The sequence below is a fragment of the Panicum virgatum genome, chromosome 6N (genome assembly GCF_016808335.1).
Source record: "Panicum virgatum strain AP13 chromosome 6N, P.virgatum_v5, whole genome shotgun sequence".
NCBI classification, from domain to species: domain Eukaryota; kingdom Viridiplantae; phylum Streptophyta; class Magnoliopsida; order Poales; family Poaceae; genus Panicum; species Panicum virgatum.
The window spans coordinates 21,992,708-22,017,531 of NC_053150.1; the positions used below are offsets into that span (position 1 = coordinate 21,992,708).

The following is a 24,824-nucleotide window of genomic DNA, read 5'->3' on the forward strand; positions in this document are numbered from 1 at the left end:
TGATCCCTGTTGGCCCAGAAAGGAGACCCCGTGTCGCGTACGCTCGAACTCCGGAACTCTGTGGCCGCCGAGCCGCCATTGCCACTGGACTCCCTGCTCAGTTCGATGCCGACCCGTGCAATATGCCCCAGAGGACAACACGTGTCACACTCATTCTTTTGCACCAGGTAACGGCCCGAATGACCCTCTGTAGCGCCCAAACCGCTACTCCAGCGAACTCGCCACCGCGGAGCTTCGTCTCCGGCGGGTTTTTTCTAAAGAGCCCCCGGTTTTCCACTGATTTAACCCGCGGTCCAAATCAGTGTGAAAGTAATTCAATTCTGGTCCTAAAACTTTACACTTTAGCCCCCGATCTTCTCCAGTTTTGAACCCGCAGTCCACACAGTGCCGTCCTCTGGACTTTTTGTGATCTACCCCTGGGTCTATGCATTAATTACGTATAGGTCCCTGGTTTTTACAGAAAACCCCTAGGAACTTAGTTTTTCTTGCAGAAAAGCCCCTAGACCTTATTTTAAGCGTAGTTTTCGCGTTCTAGCTCCGTTTTAGGCATTCTTTTTGTCCACGCGATCGTAGTAACGCGTAGAACAGTTCTATCTTAGTTTTTCTTGCTGATTTTATGTATTGTTGTACTGTTTCTTAGTTTTTACTATTGTTTGCATGTATGTTTATGTTGTGTATTGTTTTTGGCCATGTGTTCGTGAGTAGACGTTGATCCATCTGAGGAGCCCCAGTACCATTACCCGGAGTAGCCGTCTTCTGAGTAGTTTGAGCAGCAGGAGCAGTTCGAGGAAGGCAAGTATAACATGAACAACACCTATCACTTTTCAATACATTTTCATACTACATTTTAATATTGTATGCCTATAAGGACTTTCCTAGCCACTTTATATCCTTTATATATATATATCATTTGGGTTGCATTTTGGTTAGTTGTGCTAGGTGCCGCGCTATAACACACTTGGTCCTTTTTAATTAATTTGATTAATGGTATATGCAACTTAATTCTGAGAGTGGCCCGTTGGAGGGGCTCACGTCTCGTTTAAAATTGGTTTTGTTAGAAACATGGTTTAGGGGGCCAGCACGGTGCTTACTACCTGGTTGGCCACTCTCCAAAAGGACTGGTTCATAGAGCGACAACCTGGGACAACAGCGCTACCACAAGACTGGAATGGGACGGTCTTGGCTTACTAATTAGGTCATTTTGGTTCGGGAGTAACTTACCGACGGGGCAAGAGGGGAGTCGAGCTTCAATGGTGCCCAGGCTACGAGGCTTGGTCTGCGTACCCCTCGAGGTGGGTACCATCGTTGCATTGCCTGAATCCATAGCAGTTACACCTTACCAACGTGTCCTTTGTAACGGCCTCGTAGTGAGTTTGCTAGTCATCTCACATAAGGAAGTGTGATGAACAACCAGCGTAGCTCACGACTTGTGGGTAAAGATGTGCAACCTCTGCAGAGTGTACAACTGGTATACTAGCCGTGCTCACGGTCATGAGCGGCCCACATCCTCCTTTTGATTAGTGGGGTTATCTCCTTCCGACGAGGGGGGTGCTTCTCGGGGTTACCTTGGTGGTTTCGGTTTGGTTCTCAGTAGTAACATGATTAATTTTGATTAATTACTATGTAACTGGGTTTATGGTAATTCATCAACTTGTAGTAAATAGCTTTAATAAAATTTTGCCAAGACTTAAAAGCTAATGCAGTCGGGTCAGCCAACCTTAGAGCCTCATAGTTTGTGTTATACTTGTTGAGTACGAGTTGTGTACTCACCCTTGCCTCCTCTACACTTTTTCCTCCTGTTCTTTTGGGGACACTCTACTGCTGCTCAGTTCCTGCCGACGCAAAGGAGTTCACTCAGCGCTACCAGGACTACGAGGACTTCTAGGCGTTCGTCTCCCAGTCGACGTCCCTGTGGCGCCCTGCTTCCGAGAGTTTCTCGTATATGTTTTACACTTCCGCATACTCTGTATCAGACATTTTGTCATTAATGTAATAAATAACATTCGTACTCGCTTTATTATATCTTTTTACATGATATGTGCCGTGATATATTGTTCATTCTGTTGTATATACGTGTGACTTGATCCTGGCATGTATATGATTGCTCGGTTTATGTCCTTTTATAAACCGGGTGTTACACTCATGTGGACACCCGTGCTGCAGAGGAGATGGCGGATTCCATGCTGCAGGATTCTCCAATTCCTGAGATGGAGGAGGAGTGGAAGCAATCAGAAGATGTCCCTGTGGGTAAGTCCGTTATGCCCCCTCCTCCAAATTCGAATTTTCTCTCGTTTGTTTGGCTTTTACTCGAATAATTTTTTCCTAGATCCTTTAAATCAAGAGGGTCCTGTAGGGAAAGTTAGAGTTTCGCCACATGTGGAGGCGTCACATGTCGTGGGGGGCAAACACCTCCATTGCCCCATTGGGAGGTGGCCCTCCACTGGAGAGGATAAAGCTTGCACAAGAGAACATGGACTTTGTGCAAAAGCTTCTAGCAGTAAGTAATCGTGTGATCAAGTACTTAATTTTTGTAGATCGAGTAATTAGATACTAATAATTTGCTTCTATGTATTTTAGGAGCTGGCGCAGCAGGGGAGCAGCAAGCCCCAGGATGACTCAGAGCTACTCGCTCTGAAACACAAGGTATCCAAGCTCACAGCCGAAAAGGCTTTTCTAGTGGAGAAGAACAAGAAAATCTCCAAAGAAAAAAGTGGTTAGTGCCTGCCTTTATAAAGCAGTCGACTAGTTTAATGCATCTGGTATTTATAAGAATTTTGTTTAACCAAATACACAGCACTCCAAAAATCGTTAAGAATTCAGGAGAGCAAGGTACTTGATTTAAAGATTCTTATGTACCGTAACACAGATGAAATTGGAAAGCTTCAAAAGATCAAGACGGATTCTGACAAGGAAATGCTTGAAGCGTTGCAACTAGTCAAGAATTTGTCGGACTCCAACACTGCGCTGCAATAAGAACTCGACGAGTTGAAGGTTGCGGCCTAGGTTGTGGTGGATATGGTAGACATACCCGAGGACGATGCGGAGGCGCCACTTTCCTTGGCGGAAAAGCTTTGGAGAGTCCCCAGGGCATAATGCGGTACATCTCGGCGACCACCCGACAGTACGTATCCCATGTTCTTGGGTTGGTGAAGTCCTATTGGCCACACACAATCCTTGATCCGCTTGGCGAGGGCATGAAATCCGAATGCAGTGAAGGGCAGTTTGAGGAGTTCCTTGTTGAAGTCTCACCAATAGCTGATAGGATTGTGAGTAGCTTGGAGAGTGCTTGAATATCTGAGCTTTATTCATGTTTTGTAAGATGATGTGATGGGCTATTGGATCCCTAAATATTCTTGTGTCTGAACAAATATTTGAATTTGTTTTGCACTGAGCATTTGTTGATATCAGAAGGAGTAACAAGTCCTTAGTGTCAAGAATTTTAAGTTTCGCAGCAATGCGCCTACTTGATTTTATGACAGAAGTAAGGTATCTGTCTCTTGCCTGAATGTAATATACTCCGACTCTTTCTTTAGATAAAGATGAGACATGAGCTTTTAGTTTTACTCGAAGGTTCTGTTGAGTAATTTGTTCTACGTGAGAACTTGGAGAAGTTTTCATTAGTGCTGACCGGTTAGGATTGAATCTCTTAAGATTAACCAAGTGGGAAAAGCAATAGAGAAGTAATCAGGCCATAGGCTAAAAGGGATTTTCCTTCAGGAAAAACATTGTATAGTTATCCGGTTAGGATTAAACCTTGTACGGTTAACCAAGTGGGAAAAACTATAAGACCTTCTCGTAAGTTTTAAGCTATTGCTTAAGATCTACTCGAAAGTAGAAAGTCCTATGCAAGGATTGGAGTAACTTCCAAAGTTGATCGTTTAGGATTAACCTTGTCAGGTTACGCAAGTGGGAATAACTTTGAAAATATCCATAAAACCTACTCGATCCAGCGAGTAGGGTGTCCTACTTGAGGATTGGAGTAACCTCAAAGTTGACCGGTTAGGATTAACCCTGTTGGGTTACTCAAGTGAGAATAACTTGAAGATATCCAAAACCTACTCGAGCCCGCAAGTAGGGTGTCCTATTTGAGGACTGGACTAACCTCAAACTTGACCGATTAGGATTAACCTCGTCGGGTCACCCAAGTGGGACTAACTTTAGAGATATCCAAAACTTACTCGAGCCAGCGAGTAGGGTGTCCTACTTGAGGACTGGAATAACCTCAAAAGCTGACCGAATAGGATTAACCCCGTCGGGTTACCGAAGTGGGACTAACTTTGGAGATATCCAAAACCTACTCAAGCCAGCGTGTAGGGTGTCCTACTTGAGGACTGTAGTAACCTCAAAAGCTGACCGGTTAGGATTAACCCCGTTAGGTTACCCAAGTGGGACTAACTTTGGAGATATCCAAAACATACTCGAGCCAGCGAGTAGGGTGTCCTACTTGAGGATTGGAGTAACCTCGAAAGTTGACCGGTTAGGATTAACCCCGTCGGGTTACCCAAGTGGGACTAACTTTGGAGATATCCAAAACCTACTCGAGCCAGCGAGTTTGGTGTCCTACTTGAGGACCGGAGTAACCTCGAAAGTTGACCGGTTAGGATTAACCTCGTCGGGTTACCCAAGTGGGACTAACTTTGGAGGCATTCCCGGACTAGGCCGTAGCCTAAAAACTAGTCGATCGTTGTCACTGGTCTTAAAGGATGACGAGGAACTTGAGATAGTTTTAGAGGAGGGTGTAGTTCATGCTTAAGAAAGGAGAGACAAGTAGTCGATTTAGATGGGAATCAACTTTATTTATGACTGTCGTGATTACAGGAATTGTAAAATGACAGACTCTGACTCTTAAGACCTACCCCTTGCCCATAGTAATAAATACTTGAGCAATGGTTTACACAACTAGATATAAATATTTAGAGGTAATTCTAGTCAACAATATAGTCGACTAGATTCTTGGTAGAGTATCGTTCAGCAAAGGTGCTCCGAGAGCTTTGCGGAGTGAATTGCACTCAAAGACTGTATGGGAACTTTTTGGGTGCATGAAGCACTTGCGTTGGAGCGTCTTGTTGATCTTGTCTCCTCCAATAAACAGATCTACACGGTGCTGACCACGAGACTTGCCCTGAGGATCAGTACTCACATGCTTGCGCTTCTTGAAGGATCCTGGACCATTTACTGGGATGCGGTAGTTGGAAGAAAGGGCTATAAGCCTCTATTTTCTCACGCTCCTTTTTCCTTGAGATGATCACATTGTGCACGTCATGCCCAATGTTGATCACGTTGCGGAGATCGCTGTTGGAGTAGTCGCAGTTGTCCCCCTATTTCTCTTGGCGACGGTCGGCGACACATTAGCACCTAAACGCCCGCTTTTGATTATGTACGCGGCGGCATTCGAAAAAATTCTCCACTACAGGCTCGTCTTCCAACTGGACGGTAACCTTCACAGCTGGTGGAGCTAAGGGCGGGTCTTGCTTGATAGTGGTTTTGACTTCAGTGATCATCGTGGGAGTGACTTCCATGTTGTCGGAGAGGTACTCATCATAGTCATCGGAGTTGTAGTCGTCGAGGTTGAGGCGCTCCATCAAATCATCATCTGATTCATGAGCTCGGAGATGCGAACCATGAGGATTTCGCGACAGAGATCTTCGACCGCTTGGTCTTTTTTGCTTTTCAGTGGGGCTAACAGGTCGCCTTTCTGGAATGGGAGCTCGTCAATCTGAGGGCCAAAGGTCACAACAGATCGATTATTAAGCCCCGGCTCTTCCAGGCATACTGTCTGCCCTTCCGGTGTTGCATATATGACCAAGTTGGGCAAGAAGTCCTGATCGGTCTTGGAGTTCATGATCGATTTGGTTTTGACTTCTTTGCTGTACTAGATTAGATTGTCTAGCTCTCCTCCGATTCGTAGGAGTACTCGGGATCAGAATAAGTTATGCCACCAATTTTTGTGTACGTGTGTGTTGGGTGAGTGAGGATCGGGATGCCCATTTCTACTGAGAGGTCATTCTCGTTCATTCAATGTAGCCAAGACTAGGTAGGAGTTAATCCATCTGGCTCTTTGGTCCATGGTTTGTCAAAAATTGACTCACTAGTCTTTCTGGGGTTTTGGAAGTTTCTCCTTGCTTCTTGAGCTTGGCTTCCTCCCAGAGGATGTCGGCCATGTGTGGTGAGTGGGACATGGCATCCATGAACAAGTCGATGTTGTTTGACTAGTCCTCGAGGTCATCATATGGTTCGAGGTTGTCGAGACTTTCTATGAAATCGTCGAAGTCCTGATTGAATAGAGGATCTGAGATGTCGGTTGGTTCAGGAGTCCACTTGTGGATAGGTTTTGGTGAGGGATCCTGGGGTTTCCCTGAGAGGGTCGGTCCCATCCGTTCAAGCGGGGGGTTTGCCTTCCTGAGTTTCCCACAGGATTTACCTATCAAATCCTGTTCTTTGTGTTGTAGAGTGTTCTCAGCTACGTTAATGCAGTCGACGAGGGAGGAATCGACTCGATCGATCCAAGAGAACATGTCACCCGTCCGGGCACCGTGGGTGTTGGTGTCTCTTTTGCCCAATCTGAATAGGTATTCTGCAAGCACACAGAATCTCCAGTGTAGCACTTCACCACAGAGTATTCTGGGGTATCATGAAATCCTCAGGGAAGTACTATGGTAAAGTGTATCATAAATTGTAGTGATGACCTTTACTAGATCTATCAACCAACTAATTCAGCAGGGGTAAGCCAGATAACGGGTAAGGATAAATGGCCAATCTATGACTGTTTGACACACAGGAGACTCTATACCTTAGAAAGGTAGCAGCTGGGAGGACAACGAGCGAAAAAGGACTCCTGAAACACTTCTAAACTACATGAGCTAGCCTCACTATAACTAATCTAAGCTTTCGTCTTGATGCCGTCACCTAGAGCTTACTTCGGTGTCCTAAGAGGACTCAGAAAGGGATGAGAAGGGAGTCTGACATCCTTCAGCAACTACTTCTATGGAAGAACCTAAACATGGTGGACTGCGAGGGACGGACAAGGCTGTCACAACATGCCGCCTACCACTGCGGTGCCGTGGGGTGGAACACACATCCTAGCTAGCACTGAGTCAGACACCACGTCTTCTCTCGGTACTAGGATTTCTCTTGAGGCCTTCAAGAGAAATCCCCCTCAACCTAGTGCACTAACTTGAGTTCACTTGTCTGGGTGAGAAAACCCGTAAGACAAGCTCGACTCGACTCTAACTCCCAACTACTAACCTACTCTAGACTTGAGAAGAGAGAATTGCTCCTTTGAGTGTGTGTTTACAAGTGATGGAGAGGGTCCTATTTATAGCACTCCAAGGTCGGTTGATGGCCGGTAATTCTGGTAGCGCCTGTGGTATGCAACTGTGGCAGTTGTGCTTAATTTCCACGTGAAGCCGAGAGCTGAGAGGCTGCAGAGTGGGGCCGGACGGCCTGGTCTAGGCCGGCCGGCCTGGCCTTGTGCCATCTGTCCACCGACCTTCTGTGGATGGTTGTTGGTCACTCCAGGAGGTCGGTACTTAAGGTGGTTTCCTCGGATGCCAGTTTCCAAGACCGGGCGGCCCGGGGGAGGTCGGGCAGCCTGGCTCCGGGGCCCGTTGGCCCTCCATTTCGCCGACATTTCAGATCAATGCTCCACAATGCCTTTGAGTTGGGTAGTTTCCCCATTTGACGATCTAGGCACGGACTTGTAGGTCCTTTGCTTGATCCTCATGCGTTCAGGGTCCACCGACTAAATCTGAGATATTCGCCTTGCTCAGGAGCATTGTGACCATGTCACGTTACTCCTGTAAAAAGATTGCACCTCTGTATGATGAGGTGTCAGGCCGGCCGGCACGGATGAGGCCGGGCGGCCTGGATCTTCTCTGATTTCGACCATCTTTGGACTATGATTTTCTGCAGGCACAACTCATCCAAACTTTTGGAACTTATTAGAATTAAACAAAATATGCATGGAACATGGTGCAAGAACTCAATTTATTCCTGAGAAATTGACAGTCAGAACGTGAAATAATGTCCGTCAACAGCCCCCAAGCTTAAACTTTTGCTCGTCCGCGAGCAAAGCTTACACCGAGGCTCGGTGGATCAGGAGTTGCATCAATATTTGCCCTCTGCAGGTACCCTGCTCACAACATATTACTCTATCCGTATGTATATCGAGTAAGTTGGCTCATACCTATTTGTTCTGGTTGATAGGGCTTATTTCACATTTCATCCCTTTTCTTGAGCGGTTGGAGGACTGAACAACCTTCACCGGAACATTTTCCTATTTCCCTGTTCAGGTTCATTCTCGGAATATTTGCAAGTATGCACAATTATGGTTAAGGTTCCCTGAACTCTCAATCGCTCAAGGTGTATGATCCTCAGCATGGTCGAAACTTGACCAACTTCTTCCTGTTCTAAGGCTGATATGTGGAGGTTTAGGTAGGAAGAGTGTGGCATACCTTGATTACCTGTATTGCCGAGCCGAAGAGTGGTTCGCGAGAGGTAGGTACTTGATCAAATTCTGATCTTACGGAATCACAAATGTCCAGGGGAGAGGGAGAAATGGACTCACACTTTTGGAAATGTTTTTGGGTCATTTTATTTAAACTCCGCTTTTGAACTCTTTTGCTAGGGATCATGGGTACTTCTTTTTACCATCTTACTCCATGTCCTTCTTGATACAAATATTTTTCAGAGGGAATTTGTGAGGAACCTTTGACCCTTTTTGAAATGATCAGGCACACAATGGAGATTTTGGGCTGAAGTTGTAGTGGAATTGTCTGGCGAAAGTGGATGGCAATACCCAGAGTAGGTGATTGTCGCACCAGACATTTTGAGGCTAGCAATGAAATGGGTATGCGAAGGAGAAAGACCGGCAGATGACAAGTACCTTTCCTCAAGCGAACTCACCATTCAACAAAGCTCAAAGTAAATCAAGATAGCCTATGGTAGCTCGTGCAAAATATAACATTATGGCTCTGGATGGGACATGTAAACCAATAGGGAAACCTTTTTACCATGTTTTAATTTATTCCGAGAATTTTACTTACTAAGGTATACAGTTTTAATTTCAATGTAGGCCATCTCAAATCCCACAACAACTTAGACTTTAAAAATCATGTTAATGCTCCCACGCAATCAAATTTTGAATGTGTTTATTATGTGCCAACTAGCTGTAGTACTAGATGAGTGAAAAGCTGTAAACGAGGCACATGCAAAGCTCAAACAGAGCAACTATTCATCATTTCCAAGATAAGAGCTTGCACAGATTTCCACACATATGAGACTAATTTATTCTAAGCATGGCACTCTCTCTTTCTCTCTTTTTTTAACTTATTATTACTACTACTCAAGGCAAAACTGAACGAGCGGGTATGACGACTTACCAAGGCATTGACAATCTCTCCACCAAGCTTCAACGAAGCTCAGGACTGCTAGTCTGGATCTGGTGGGGGGTAGCAGGTACCGTGGTGCCAGTCCTAGTGCATGGAGGATAGCATCCCCCAGTTCTCCTATCTGAGGCTGGTGTAGTGATCGAGGTTGTGTACTATCTCCTCCTGATGTAACTCGATGGCATTCATCAGGGCAGCGAGGTCCAACAGTCCCTGTGTGAGTAGGTTGTCGAACTCAAAATGAGCCAACGCTGACGGGCTGACCTGTGGACCTTGGGAGGTCCCCATGCCCGACGGCTAGTAAAACCCCTGGTCGTGACCGTACCCCATGCTACCCTCGCCCTGGTACGAGGTCTGGCCACCCTAGGTGTAATACTCGTAGGCCTCCTCGAAACTCATGGGTGCTATGTCTGGGTGAGGTTGAGCTGAGGCATCTGGTGAGGGTGCATCATGTGATGGTCCGGCTTCCTGGGAAGCACGGGCCTGCCGTGAAGCTCCTGGCTGGCGGGAAGTTCCTGCATCGCGGGATGTGCCTACCTGACAGGAAACTCCTTCCTGCCGTGATGTGTCACCCTCGACCATCTGGGCGTCACGCCGAGTTCTACCACGTGTCATGGGCCTAGCTATGTTGTTGCATGCCGGCTCCTTCTTCTCCATCTGAAGGGTCAAACATTTCACAGAGTATAGCAAGAGTTCCCGGCATGGAAGCTCGAACTCCTCATCATACCCCGGATAGCACATGAACACCGAATTCCCGGGACCTTCACGCATAATGTGCGCTGAACAAAGTGGTCCAGATCGATGAAGGTTTGGTACTCATCCATCGCGGGCAGATAAGTGACTTGAGCATTCTCCAAAACACTGACATACCACGCAATGCGGGTGACCAGTGAGGTTATGTCGATGGGAGATTTGCTCATGATCATTTTCTGCCAATGTGTGATCATGCCCATGACGGGTGAGTAGCGAATCTTCTTTGCCATAGTAAACAGGCACATGAGCTCCGAGGAGCTGCAAAGCCTGAGGTCTGCTCGGAAAAGACTACCATAGCAAGATACTTGGCTAGGACTCTCTGAGTTGGATTATGGATAGAAATAATACTGTTCTTACTACTTACTGGTTCATTTGAGATTTCACTCCACCAAGCACTACGTTCATAGTCATGTTCTTCTGTTACTACAGTAGCTTCTAAGGTGCATTTCTTATCAAAGCCCAATGCATTGCTAATGCCTCTGATTGGCATTTCAAAGAACTCGTTGAAAAAGTGGAAGTGGATTTTAGTTTCTTTTCCAACGGTTTCAACATTCAATGTTGCTAGAAATTCCATGGTCAGGAGGTGCGAACCTGGTTCAGTGATATTGGCAAAGTGTGACCAGCCCACTGCCGTGAACACGCAGTTCATGTCCTGGCGGAGCCCCGTCATGATGAGGAAGCCTGTCTCGAATCGCTTTGCGTGGCCGTATGACTGCCTCTTCAGCAGTTCGAGGGCATCCCGCTCATAATCAGTGCGGACTACAATCTGATCGACCGTAGTCAGAACTCTTATTTTGAGGCGGGGCCTCCGGACTGCTGGAGAGGAAGGGGCTTCCTCCTTTTCTTCCTAGGATCGTGATGGTCGGCAGACTCAGTCGGCGGACTGAGTCCACCGACATGTCATCCCGGGAGGCTGATGACATTCGCGAACTCCGGGATCGGGATGATGAGCTGAGCTTCTTTACCTTGTTCTTGATGTTCCCCCAGAGCGACATGACTCCTGCAAATGATTAGTGCAAAGAATATTCCAGGGAAATATAGGAGAGGTCAGCGGTTAGTCGTTCTTGTGGGGATCAATCCACCACAAAACGTTCTTCGTTCAGAGCCTTGATTTATTCAACGAAATATTTTTGTGGCTTTTGTTTTAATGGAGAGAGTTACTACTAATTTTATTTGATTAGTGCTGAGTTAATTCCAGCACTACTACTATATTTTAGAGGAGCTAGCACTTGAGTTCTTGGCTTGATTAACTCAAAATAGAGTCATTAAGCAAAGAAACTCAGAGGGAGAAAGAAGGAGATCAAGTTCAGGAAAATGGCCTACGTACTCGGAGTGCTGGTGCGACGATTGACGCTGGCATGGCTAGCTTTTATAGGGGGGTGCCGGGGCCAGGCCGGCTGGCCTGGGGCAGGCCAGGCGGCACCTCGTGCGCCCTCTGGTGCTCCACATCAAAGTCTAAGACGTAGACCTGCAGGTACTCATGCTCCGGTGGGTGGCGACAGGACGTGAGCGGAGGAGAGGTGCCGGGTGGCCATGAGGCCAGCCAGCCTGCCCCCCTGTACAAAGCGATGCAGGCCACTTTGCTTTACGCCATGAGCACTCAAAGTCCCTAATGCCTACTGCTCCCTGGCCAAAAGAAGTAAAGTGGGGCCGGCCGACCTGGGTGGGGCCGGCCGGCCTGACTTTTGGCCGATTTTTTTTTCTTCGTCTTGCGTTCTTGTAGTTGTGCACCCTGATTTCCTTGTCGATTTGTAGTTGTTCTAAGAGCTCAGCAAGGATATCGATTGTGGTCGTTGATGTCTTCTCCTGCTCTTTCTCGGGTTTCTTCCATTTGAAAGTTCTGATCTGGGAACATTGTTCGACCTTCGGTTTGAGGGCGAACTTCTCCGTCTGCCCATTGATGTTGAGTTGGTTTTCTCCAGCTCCCACATCAATGTGTGCAATTGCGGTACTCAAAAATGGCCTTCACAAAATGAGAGGGGTCTTGGCATTATTGACACCAGATTTTAACACGTGTCAAGGAAGAGTGTTGCAAAGGAGAAAATGTTCTATGTCATACGTTCGATGGACTTGGGGAGGTAGTCGTGTACCACCGTTGAAAATCTTGTTGACCGGAGAATGGGAGATTGACCAGATATTTTGACTTCGGTTTGGCAAGAATTATCTTATTTTAGAGTCAGTTTTATTTTATAGAATAGAATTGTGTTCTGCCATGATCGGCTAGGATTGTGTTAGCGTGGGGTATAAATATGAGCCCCCCGGCTACTGTAAAGATTGATAAACATCCAAACAAACAAACTTTACTACTTGCAACTTACTTTCTCGTCGGCGACTTCGCCATCTTTTTTTCTGTGAGTTCTTTCAAGCTGATCAAGGACGCCTCACATTCGAGCGACTTGGTTTGCTGGTAAGTCTTCACTTACCGAGTAAATCTGAGCTTTAGCTTCCGGGCGCATCGCTGTGGCTTCATTGAGATCTATTCAAAATTTATCGAATTTATCTAAGCTTTGATTTCGGGTGCATCACTGTTTTCTCGTTTAGATCTATTCACAAACTACCCGGCTTAGTGATTTGTTTAATCAGCTGTAAGCTCCTTGTCTATCACGATAAACTTTGTCAAGCTGATTAGATCGGTTGCAAGCTTAGCTTTGTCCAGATCCACACATTCGTGGGTTTGTACATTGTTACCTAGCACGTGTCCGCTCAAGATCTAGCCGTCTAGTTGCATACCGGTATCGGCAGCTCTTTGCCGATTCCCTGTAGATCGCCTTTATTACACCTTTTCATACCCTATCTGTTGTCGTTTTCTGTATCGGCAGAGCCTTGCCGATACGCTGTGTAAGAGTGATTCGAAAATCCAGCCGATACACTCTTGAATTTGACTGTTTGTTGTTTCCTTGTCAATTTACAGGTCAAATTGACTGGCACACCTTGGTTTGAATCAAGTGCAGTCCGAGCTTGGCGTATGGGGCTTTGGGGCTTGGTGTGTGATTGTTTCGCGTCAACACATCTTTTGGCACGCTCGGTGGGACCAGAAAGATCAAGATGTCAACTGAATGGAGGGGAAAGGTTTCTACGCAGAACCAGATCCCGATCGATAAGGAACATCTGAAGGAGGAATAAAAGGTAGAGCTCAAGGCAGCCATTGAAGATTATGAGCGGCGGTGTGTTTTGTCCTTCAGCACCAACAGGACTGGAGAGGTAATAAAAAAGTATGATTTTCCTACTCTTCCACCCTATGATGAGTCATAGGAGGAGGATCGGATGGTACATCTGATGAATCAAGCGATCGGGCAAGCTTTCTTAAGCCATGCTCCGATCATGGCCAACTCTGTTCACAATGTTGTGCTCAAGATGCTGCAATATAGGGGAATGCTTGGCTTCGTGGAACCGGCCTATCAATAGGCCAGTGAGATGGTTTTCTTCCCTACTGGATCGGCTACTGATACATCACCAATTGACCCTTAGGCTCATGAAGAATGGAATATCGTAGATGCACAGCCGATTAGTACTGCAGCGCCAACTCAGTTTCCTCCTGTGTACACCATTTCCACACCAATAGTTACACATGCATAGGGAAATTACATGCCAGGGTACTCGGTTGGCTGGGGTCCTACTACTGGATTTGGTATGCCTCCAGAATACATGATACCATCTCCAATGGGGTAGCCAAGCTCATCGGCTTCACAGCCGATGAATCAGCAAGTTAATGCGTCGGCTCCACAGCCGACCCAGTCTCAAGACTCCGCACCGGCTCCACAGCCGTCGGTTGCACCTGCATCAGCACCATCGCCAGCAAGTCCAAACAACGTGTCAGCTCCATGGTTGACACCCCAACAGTAGAATTTGGCGATGATGATACAGCCCAAGTCTCCTATAGTGGTTCTAGCAAATAGGATTCCTCATGCCGATGGAGTCATCTGGGTGTTCCATGATCCTGCAACTGGTTTTGTGCGTCACGTGAATGTGCCCGACATACCTCCTGTGGCACACCAACAACCTAGTCAGAGGTCAGCACAGAATAGTCATGGTAATGAGATGGTGCTTTACTAATCACCGTCTAATCAAGTCACCTAGAAGGTGCATGGACCACATCGGCTGCTCAGCCGATGACTACACCCAGTGCACCGCCAGCATCGACAGCTCTACCGATAGCCTTACCAGTGCAACAGCCAACATCAACTGATGGTCAGCAGATTGACTGGGCATCCAAGATTGCTGAAGTGATGAGAGATCAGTTTGGTTTGAAGCCAATGCAGCAAAATCTGATGTACAGAACTCTATATCCAGCTACATATGATCAATTGCTGTTGGCCAACAAGTACAAGCTTCCAGATTTCACCAAGTTTTCTGGACAGGGGGAGGTCTCCACAGTGGAACACATCAACAGATTCATCATGCAGTGTGGAGAATCAGCTCAGAATGACACATTGGAGGTGTGATTATTCTCCATGTCTCTCTCTGGATCGGCCTTTACATGGTTCACAATATTGCCAGCCAACTCCATTATATTCTGGGCTGATCTGGAGAAGCAGTTCCACTAGTTCTTCTACTCTGGTATAGAGGAGATGAAGCTGACCGATTTGACCAATCTAAGGCAAAGGAATGATGAATCGGTCGCTGCCTTCATTCAGAGGTTCAGAGATGTCAAGAATCGGTGCTTTAGTCTGGTTCTATCTGATCAGCAGCTTACAGAGGTTGCTTTCCAAGGACTCTTGCCGCATATCAGGGAGAAGTACGCTTCCCAAGGTTCAGAGATGGCTCATAGGATGATGGGAGAGACCAAACCGTATGAGCAAAAGAGGAACAACTTTCAGAAGAAAGTTAATTTTGTTGACTGCTCAGATACTTCTGATTCAGATGATGACCAGATGGTGGGATCGGCTGAATGGGTTCAGAACAATAAGAAGCCGATCTCGTGTCCGTTTAGTAACAAAGAACCCGAGAAATATAGGTTTGATATTACCAAAGCTAATAAGATCTTCGACCTGTTGCTGTCAGAGGGGCAGATTAAGCTGAAACCATATCACAAGATCCCAACAGATCAAGAGTTGAAGAATATCAGATACTACAAATGGCACAATGCGACATCTCATGATACAAATGAGTGCAAAGTGTTTCATCAGTAGATACAATCGGCTATAGAACAGGGTAGGCTCAAGTTTGAGACACCCAAAAAGCCGATGAAGATTGATGGGCATCCGTTTCCTGCAAACATAGTAGATGTCAGAAAAGAAGGGAAATGCACAACAGACAAAGGTGCTCACGTCACAATCGGCCAAGGTATATCGACGACACAAAGCATCAGCAATGACATTTTCCTTCCCATTCTTGTGTTTAATAATGTAAGGGAAAGACTCAATGAATTCTACCCAATTAGCATGACGGCGGTTCATATTTGTTTGGGTACGAATATGTTTCAAAGCCTCATGATCAGAATGGATTATAAACTCGCGATGCCAAATATAGTGCTGCCATGTTTGCAAAGTGCGAACTAAGCATAAAGCTCCTTATCATAAGTAGAATATCTCAGGCTAGCACCGCTTAATTTCTCACAAAACAGCACCTAGCCCAATACCGCTAGCATCACATTCAAGCTCAAACACTTTATTAAAATCAGGCAATTGCAAGAGGGGAGCATGTCTTAACTTATCTTTCAAAGTGTTGAACGCTACCTCCTGCGAGTCGCCCCAAGCAAATGGCGCACCTTTCTTTGTAAGCTCGTGCAAAGGGGCTGCAATGGAGCTGAAATCACGGATGAACCGACGGTAGAATCCTGCAAGTCCAAGAAAGCTCCGAATCTGTGTGACCGTCGTCGGTGTAGGCCATTCCCGAATGGCATCGATCTTGCTGCTGTCCACCTCAATGCTCTGTGGAGTAACAACATAGCCAAGAAACGAGACATGTTGTGTGCAAAAGATGCATTTTTCTATGTTGCTAAACAAGTGAGCAGCACGTAACGCATCAAATACAGCACGCAAATGTTCTAAATGTTCTTGCATAGACTTTCTATAAATCAGGATATCATCAAAATAGACAACAACGAACAATCCTATGAAAGGCCTTAGAACTTCATTCATTAAGCGCATAAAGGTACCGGGAGCGTTAGTCAATCCAAATGGCATAACCAACCATTCATATAACCCAAATTTCATTTTGAAAGTCGTTTTCCATTCATCACCCAGTTTCATTCTAATCTGGTGGTAACCACTACGCAAATCAATCTTAGTGAAAATAATGGCACCACTAAGCTCATCTAGCATATCATCAAGGCGTGGTATAGGATATCGATAACGAATGGTGATATTATTAATAGCACGACAGTCTACACACATACGCCATGATCCATCTTTCTTTGGAAAAGGAACACAGGAACTGAGCAAGGGCTAAGAGACTCACGGATGTAACCCATGTCAAGCAATGCCTGCACCTAGCGCTGGATCTCCTTCATCTCATCCGGATTTGTACGGTATGGTGCGCGGTTCGGAAGCTGTGCGCCGGGGAAAAGATCAATCTGATGATCAATACCACGGAGCGGTGGAAGACCTGGTGGCAAGTCTTTGGGAAAGACATCAGCCTACTCCTGCAAAAGGTTAGCAACCGCAGGGGGAATATCCAAAGACGGTGCATCATCAAGTGAAACGAGCATAATAGAGCATACAAGTGCATAGCAGGGCAAATGAGCATCGCGGAGATCATCAAAATCAGCACGTGTAGCAAGTAAAACAGGAGCATTCAACTTGATTTCAGAATTAGAGGTCGATGGTGATGGTTCAAGTTGTTTAGCATTCCTAGCAGCTCGAGCAAGATCATCTTTAACAATTTGTTCAGGTGTCATTGGATGTATAATTATTTTCTGACCCTTAAACATGAAAGAATAATGATTCGAACGACCATGATGCAAGCTATCAGTATCATATTGCCAAGGTCTACCAAGTAACAAAGAGCATGCTTCCATGGGAATAACATCACAATCGACAAAATCAGAATAAGCACCCATGGAGAAAGGGACACGCACCGACCGTGTTACTCTAATTTTTCCACCATCATTAAGCCACTGAATGTGATATGGATTCGGATGCTTACGAGTGGGTAATGACAACTTCTCGACCAGCACGGTACTCGCCAAGTTGTTGCAGCTGCCGTTGTCGATGATGATGCGAATCGACCGCTCCTGCAGAACGCCCTTTGTATGGAACAGAGTGTGTCGCTGATTCTTCTCGGGCGGGGCGACCTGTGTACTAAGAACACGCTGCGCAACAAGACTTTCATACCTATCGGCGTCGCCCGGGTTGACATGTAACTCCGCCTTAGCTGCATGGTCAGTGGCAAACATAGCATATTGAGTTTCCTCAGAATCACTAGCGGAAGAGTACTCACCATCGTCATGAATGAGCAAAGTGCGCTTGTTAGGACAATCCCGAATCACGTGTCCAAATCCTCTGCAACGATGACACTGAATATCCCGTGTACGGCCTGTGGCGGAAGCTGCGCCTGTGGACGGGGGTGCTGCAGGTTTGGCCGGCCTCTCGCGCGGCGTAGTGCTGGTCATGGATGGCGCAGGTAGGGCAGGCGCTAAGCCGGTTGCCGGGCTTCTTCCTGCAAAAGAGTTAGAATATGTCTTCGAGCGGCGACCCTGCACTTCACGTTCAGCTTTGCAAGCATATGCAAACAATGTGGTCATATTATTATATTCCTTATAATCAAGTATGTCCTGAATTTCGTGGTTCAAACCACCGCGAAAACATGCCATAGCAGCGTCGTCTGTCTCAAACAAACCACAACGAATCATACCTTTTTGTAACTCCTGATAGTAGTCCTCAACAGATTGTTGACCTTGTCGAAAGCACTGCATTTTTTCAAGCAAATCTCGTGCATAATATGAAGGGACAAATCTGTGTCGCATGGCAGCTTTTAATTGAGTCCAAGTGGTGGGAGGGGGATGTTTTTGTATATATTCACGCCACCAAATTAAAGCAAAATCAGTAAATTCACTAATAGCAGCTTTAACTTGAGAACTAGCAGGAATATCATGGCATGAAAATTTCTGGTCGACCTCTAGCTCCCAATCAAGATAAGCAGCAGGATCATATTTGCCATTAAAAGATGGAATTTTAAATTTAATCTTAGCAAAAGAGTCATTATGTTGATGACGTACCACACGGCGGGCACCACCGCTGCGAGTTCCCTCTTCCTGTTCCGTGACACCGCCATAATCCTTCTGCAACTCCATGATCGTCATGTTCAACGCATCGAGGCGTGACACGATGTCGTCGAGTGTGGTCTTAGTGGCCGTCTGAGCGAGGTCTAGCTGGTCGAACCGCTCGTTCGACGACGTGATCGTCGAGTCAAGCCATTCATGCATCGTCTTCATGTCCGCGGCAAGTCCGTCAACCCGTGTCCGCATGTCCTGCAGCTGGTCATCCGTCGTGCCTTCGTCTCCTGCCATAGTGAGCGCAAACACAAAAACAAAGCCTACGACAACAAGGGTGTAACGGCTCACAAGGTGCTCACAGTAGTGCTGTTATCAAATTCTTATCCGTTCTTACCAAGCATACAGGGGTGAGCTGCAACCAACTGGTAGAACCGGCGCAAGATTGGAGGAGCGATTGCCTGGAGAAACAAGGTATGCTCGTCGTAGAACTATGTGGAATTCTGGGTAGGCTGCACTCAATGCAAGGATTAGCACAATCAAACAATAATGCAAGGTTGAATTATAGTGCCAAACACGTCACAAACTGCTGGAAACAAAGTGCAAAAGGTGGAGAAAGGTTAGGAAAAAAAAGAACACAGAAAAAGAAGTGCAGCAGGGAGCGCACACGGCTTGCGCGCAGCCAGAACCGAGTCTGCCCCCAAACAAACAGATCGCCCACCTCCTTGTTGTTTCCTTCTTTTGTTTTTTTTGTTTTTTTTTCTTTTTTTTCGGAGAAACCCACAAACTGATTATATGAACAAAGGAAAACACACACTTTTTCAGGAAGGGTAGGGGTATTCCGGTAACAAGAAGATCCTGACGTCCCTTTTTTTGTGATTGCTTTCCAAAATAAAAAAATAGGAGGGCGCGATCGGAGGAAACGCGATCGGGGGAATCGGCGCTCTCAGGGGAAGGGCGATCTCAGGGGAAATCGGTTTCCTCTTCTTTTTTTTGACTTGGCACACAAGGCAGGGGAGGGCGGGTCGGCGCGAAAGGGGGGAAGGGAGGCGATCAGAAGGATTGCGCAGAACGGGGAGGGGGGGGAGATCGTGAGTGGTGGAAGAAAGAAAAGAAACGAGAGACACAATGCAACCAGCAACAATTTAACGCGTAAGCACACAAATTCAACAATGCAAATTATTGAAAGAAAGTGCAAGGCTCAAAAGGTTGCTGGGACAATGATCTAACCTGAAATATATTTTTTTGGTTTTGTGGACTGTAGGAAGGGGAAGAACACTAGATAAACTCACCGATCAACCTGGAATTCTGATACCACTTGATAGAGCCGGAGTGCCCGATCTTTCGGTGAGTGGGGATAAATTTGACTTGGCGGAAGATGACCCTCACGATCCGACTACGACGAGCGAACCCGAAGCGCCAATGCAATCGCTGAACCAACTCCCTATGGTTACCGACCTTGTTGGTGCAAGATCAGCCTGATCACGAAGATCAATTCCTATTCGCAATCGAAGAACGAACAAGAACAAGAGGCGAGCAATCTATATATCACTCGAAGGTGGCGTTCTGCAATACACGAGGACAACGCTGATTTGCGCAGTGTTCAGGAGTAGCTAAAGCTAGATGTAAAACAAAACTCAAGTCTGAAAATAAAAGAGGAGTCTATCTAAATAGGGGACGTAGCTCCTGGCGGCCAGGAGGGGCAACGAGCTACAGTACCCGCGGTACTGTTCATGCCTAGGTTTGCGAAGGTTGGGCCTCCTGTTGGGCCAACTGCTATTCTTCTGGGCCTTCGTTCTTCAATAGCATGATGTAGTTCAATTCCCTCGCACGGGCTCGAGTAATTGGCCCAAGTGTAGGGGATGGTGCCTGGGCCTGGAGTGGAGGTGCGCCTGGTGGTGTAGGTGGCGCCTGGAATGCTTCTGGTGCTACTGATGTAGATTTTCTTGTATTGTAGTTGATGTCCTCATCACGTCACAATCGGCCAAGGAATCTGGAGCTGTTGATCCCAAAGCACAGATAACGACCGATGAAGCCGAGGGTAAGGAGCCGCAATAGAAAGAGGAATCTGTGGCACCAAAGAAGAAAGGTCACGTCTCAGATATTGCTGAACAAGTTCCAACGTGATCAAGAGAGGAGACAGTACAGGGAAGAGTCTGCGCGACGACATGAAGAGCACTGGAGATGTCCTTTCTTTGTGTACTATTGGGAGGAAGGCTTGACTCTGCCGACAGTGGACAACTGTCCAGAGTGCAACTGTTTCTACCGTTAAGACCGATCGCACAAGAAGCCACGATTCGATCAGAGATCTCGAGGGCCAGTCATTAGAGAGAGGGGCGATGATAGACGCATCTCTGTACATGATCGGCTGGGGGGGCAGGGTTTCAGTGCATGATCGGCTGGGGGGCAAGATCATGCTACGCGATCCTGCAGGAGGAAGGATTTCTGCCGATGAGCGGGTTGAGCGGATTGCTGATGCTCGGGTTTGGATTTCATGTTGTGATTGGGATTCTTTGCGGACGGTCTTTCAGTTTCGGATCATGTATTGGTTCGTTCGATATGACGATCGTGGATTGCAACATGAAAATTAAAAGAAAATAAAGACAAAGCCGAGACAGGAAGCGAAAAGGGAGGAGGCCCGTCTATTGATTATATTTACAGAAAGAGCCAGATAGGCTGTTACATATTACGACCTAATCTGACTCTGTTCCGAAGAGGTTGCCGACAACACCATCCCAGCTAACATCACCAATGATGGCGTCAGCAGGGAAGTAGAGATCATCGACAAGCTCCTCGAAGGCTTCCCGCACCGCGCCCCACTCAGGGAAGACCGGCTCCCACTGCCGGTAGTCCGCCTCGGACATGGTGGAGGCGACAGCGATGGCCCTGGTGGCACCCTCGTGAGCTCCGTAGCGGGCGACCTCCTTGACGCGGGCTGGGATGTTCTGCAGGCGCGCAGCGACGGTGCACCCCTTCGCATTCACCAAGTCTATGGCGACTCAGGAAGCATCCAGGAGGGTCTGAACCTGCGACTCCAAGTCTGGAAGATGAAAGGATTAGAGCAAGAACTCGGAAATGATCGCAAGAGAAGCATCGTCAGAAGGACTCACTGGCGACCTTGGTGTCGGCGTTGGAGAGCTGGCCGCGGATGACGACCTGATCCATCTACACTCGGTCGAGATCGCGACGGGCCTCGTTGTGTTGGCAGAGGAGGTTGCGGATGAGCCCCTGGGTACCCTCGTCTTGGTCCTAGAAGTTGGTGGGGAGCTCGGCGTTGGCGTCCCGATAGAAATCGTGAAGTGGTCAGATGCAGATCTGAAGTGCAACATTAGTAAAGAAAGGGAAGTGTCTTACCCAAGACGGAGACGAAGTGGCAGAGGAGCACTGGAGGAGCCCTCGCCAGTGCACTTGTTACTGGCCATCTACTCGGAGGAAGAAAGGAAGGCTGGGGTTTTTGGAGAAGCTAAAGGAAGAAGAAGGCAAGGAAGGCTCTGGCCGATGGAGAAACTAAAGTGCCGATGGGGTAATTTATAGTCTGAAGTAAGGGAGGTGAATCAGTTGCGGTGCGCCGGTATGGCTTTTACCATTGGATTTAATTGAGGAGTTTATGGGTAAAAAGACAGAAAGTGAATCGGCAGATTCTCGTTGTGTGGACGAGAAGGTGAAAAGTTAAGGGCAAAGAAGAGATTTTCGTTCGCCACCTACACGGGAAGCGAGATTGCAGTGATGAGAAGACCGTTCGGTAGTGTAATCATGACGAGGATTAATTTCAAAGTAAAAAGGACATTTTCTCCGAAATTGGGGGGGCACGTGTTACACCAGATTTTAACACGTGTCAAGGAAGAGTGTTGCAAAGGAGAAAAGGTTCTGTGTCATACGATCGATGGACTTGGAGAGGTAGTCGTGTACCACCATTGAAAATCTTGTTGACCGGAGAAGGGGAGATTGACCAGATATTTTGGCTTCGGTTTGGCAATAGTTATCTTATTTTAGAGTCAATTTTATTTTATAGAATAGAATCATGTTTTGCCGTGATCGGCTAGGATTGTGTTAGCGTGGGGTATAAATATGAGCCCCCCGGCTATTGTAAAGATTCATAAACATCCAAACAAACAAACTTTACTAATTGCAATTTACTTTCTCGTTGGCGACTTTGCCATCTTTTTTCTTTTCCGCGAGTTCTTTCAAGCTGATCAAGGATGCCTCACATTCGAGTGACTTGGTTTGCTGGTAAGTCTTCGTTTACCGAGTAAATCTGAGCTTTAGCTTCTGGGCGCATCGCTATGGCTTCATTCAGATCTATTCAAAATTTATCGAATTTATCTAAGCTTTGATTTCGGGGGCATCGCTGTTTTCTCATTTAGATCTATTCACCAACTACACATCTTAGTGATCTGTTTAATCGGCTGTAAGCTCCTTGTTTATCACGATAAACTTTGTAAAGCTGATTAGATCAGTTGCAAGCTTAGCTTTGTCCAGATCCACACATTCGTGGGTTTGTACATTTTTACCTGGCACGTGTCGGCTCAAGATCTAGCCGTCTAGTTGCATACCCGTATCGGCAGCTCTTTGCTGATTCACTGTAGATCGCCTTTATTACACGCTTTTCATACCCGATCTGTTGTCATTTTCTATATCGGCAGAGCCTTGCCGATACGCTGTGTAAGGGTGATTCGGAAATCCAGCCGATACACTCTTGAATTTGATTGTTTGCTGTTTCCTTGTCAAATTACAGGTCAAATTGACTGGCATGCCTTGGTTTGAATCAAGTGCAGTCCGAGCTTGGTGTACGGGGCTGTCAGGCTTGGTGTGTGATCGTTTCGCGTCAATAGGCATTGACTTCCATGTCGAGGACGACGAAATCAACGGGAATGAAGAAGTTCCGGATTTTCACCAAAACGTTCTCCGCAACTCCCATGGGGTAGCGGACTGATTGATCCGCTAGCTGTAAGCACATGGTAGTAGGGGCAAGCGCATGATAATTTAGTTTATCATAAACTACCTTAGGCATGATGCTGACGCTTGCTCCCAGATCGCAAAGAGCATGCGAAAAGTGTTGGCTCCCGATTGAACACGTGATTGTGGGACATCCTGGATCCTTCTTCTTCTCCAGGAGAGGATCGAGTATAGTTGCACTACACTCCTCTGTGAGTTGCACCACCTCATCAAGAAGCGGTATGTTGACATATAACTTCTTTATTACCTTGACGAACTTGCCGAATTGTTCAACGGCTACTGGCTTCCTTATCCGTTTCAGAAATTGTAAGGAAGTAGTGTCATGAAACTCCCGTGAAGTTCTAGGGGGTTCCATGGTTTCCTCCTGGGCAGCAGTTGTATTGGACTCCTCGGCCTCCTCCTGATCTTCGTCTCCAGCAGAGGTATTGCTAGCAGGTACGACTTTCCGTCAAGATCCTGCATCTTTATGATATGGTGGCTCCTGCATGGACTTACCTGTCCACGTAGTTACCACACTAATATTTTCCTTAGGAAAAACTTCCAGTTACCCATGCAGTTTTCCAGAGTTGTTGTTAGTACAAGATGAGGCTAGTTGAGCTACTTGGGTTTATCATTTTGTTAAAGCTCAACTGGTTCTTAATAACAGAGTTCAAACCCTCTAGTTGTACGGCCAAAGATTATAGGATCTTGTCATTTGCAAAAAAAATTCTTACTAATGTTGTCATTAATCTGCTTCTGGCCGTAGACTAGGTCTTTTAATGTAGGCTAAAAATTGTTATTGAACTTCATACCTTGCTGTTGACCGAATGGGAGGTTGGGTTTAGAATTCCAACCCTGCTGAGGACTAAATCCTGTGTTGTTGGAGTTGTTCACTCCAATGAAGTTAGCTTCCTCCTAGGTGATTGGCCAAGAGTTGCCCATGTGTCCAGTTTCTCCACAAGTCTCGCATGTCATGCGAGAGTCCATAACTTCCTGGTGCGGAGACTCTGGTTTTTTAATGAGAAGGTCCATCTTGACAGCAAGCATATCGGCACTGTCGATATGATGAATTCCCTTGCGGGTCTACTGCTGCCTCTCTCCTTTCCAACTCTCGTTGGAAGCAATCTTCTCTACTAGCGCTTTCGCTTTAGTGACATCGAGCGAAAGGAATGAACCAGCTGATGCTGCATCGATGTGATTCTGAGCTGGCGTGTTCAGGCTATGGAAGAAACTATGAATGAGCAGCCATCCTTCCATGCCATGGTGGGGGCATGCTGCAATGTATTCCTGGAATCACTCCCAAGCTTTCGGGATGGCTTCATCCGGCAGTTGCTGAAATCCAAAGATTTTGCTCCGGAGGGCATTGGTTTTGCCCACCGGGAAGTGCTTCATCAAGAATGCATTGGAGCAGGCATCCCAAGGGGTGAACTCAGCTTTGTTGGTGTAGAACCACATCTTCTCCTTGCCTAGAAAGGAGAATGGGAACAGCCGAAGACGGACATTATCCATCGTAGTACCTCTGGGGTTGATAGTACTACTCACTTCTAGGAAATTATGGAGGTGAGCGTTGGCATCCTCGGATGCCTCTCCACAGAACG

At 46.7% G+C, this 24,824-nt stretch overlaps 1 non-coding gene across 1 annotated transcript; it reads left to right on the forward strand.

Moving 5' to 3' along the window:
- Nucleotides 1-24,481: 24,481 nt before the first annotated feature.
- On the forward strand, nucleotides 24,482-24,588 carry LOC120680394. Its single transcript, XR_005677659.1, has one exon. It is a non-coding gene; the product is annotated as a small nucleolar RNA R71 (small nucleolar RNA).
- The last annotated feature ends 236 nt before the right edge of the window (nucleotides 24,589-24,824 follow it).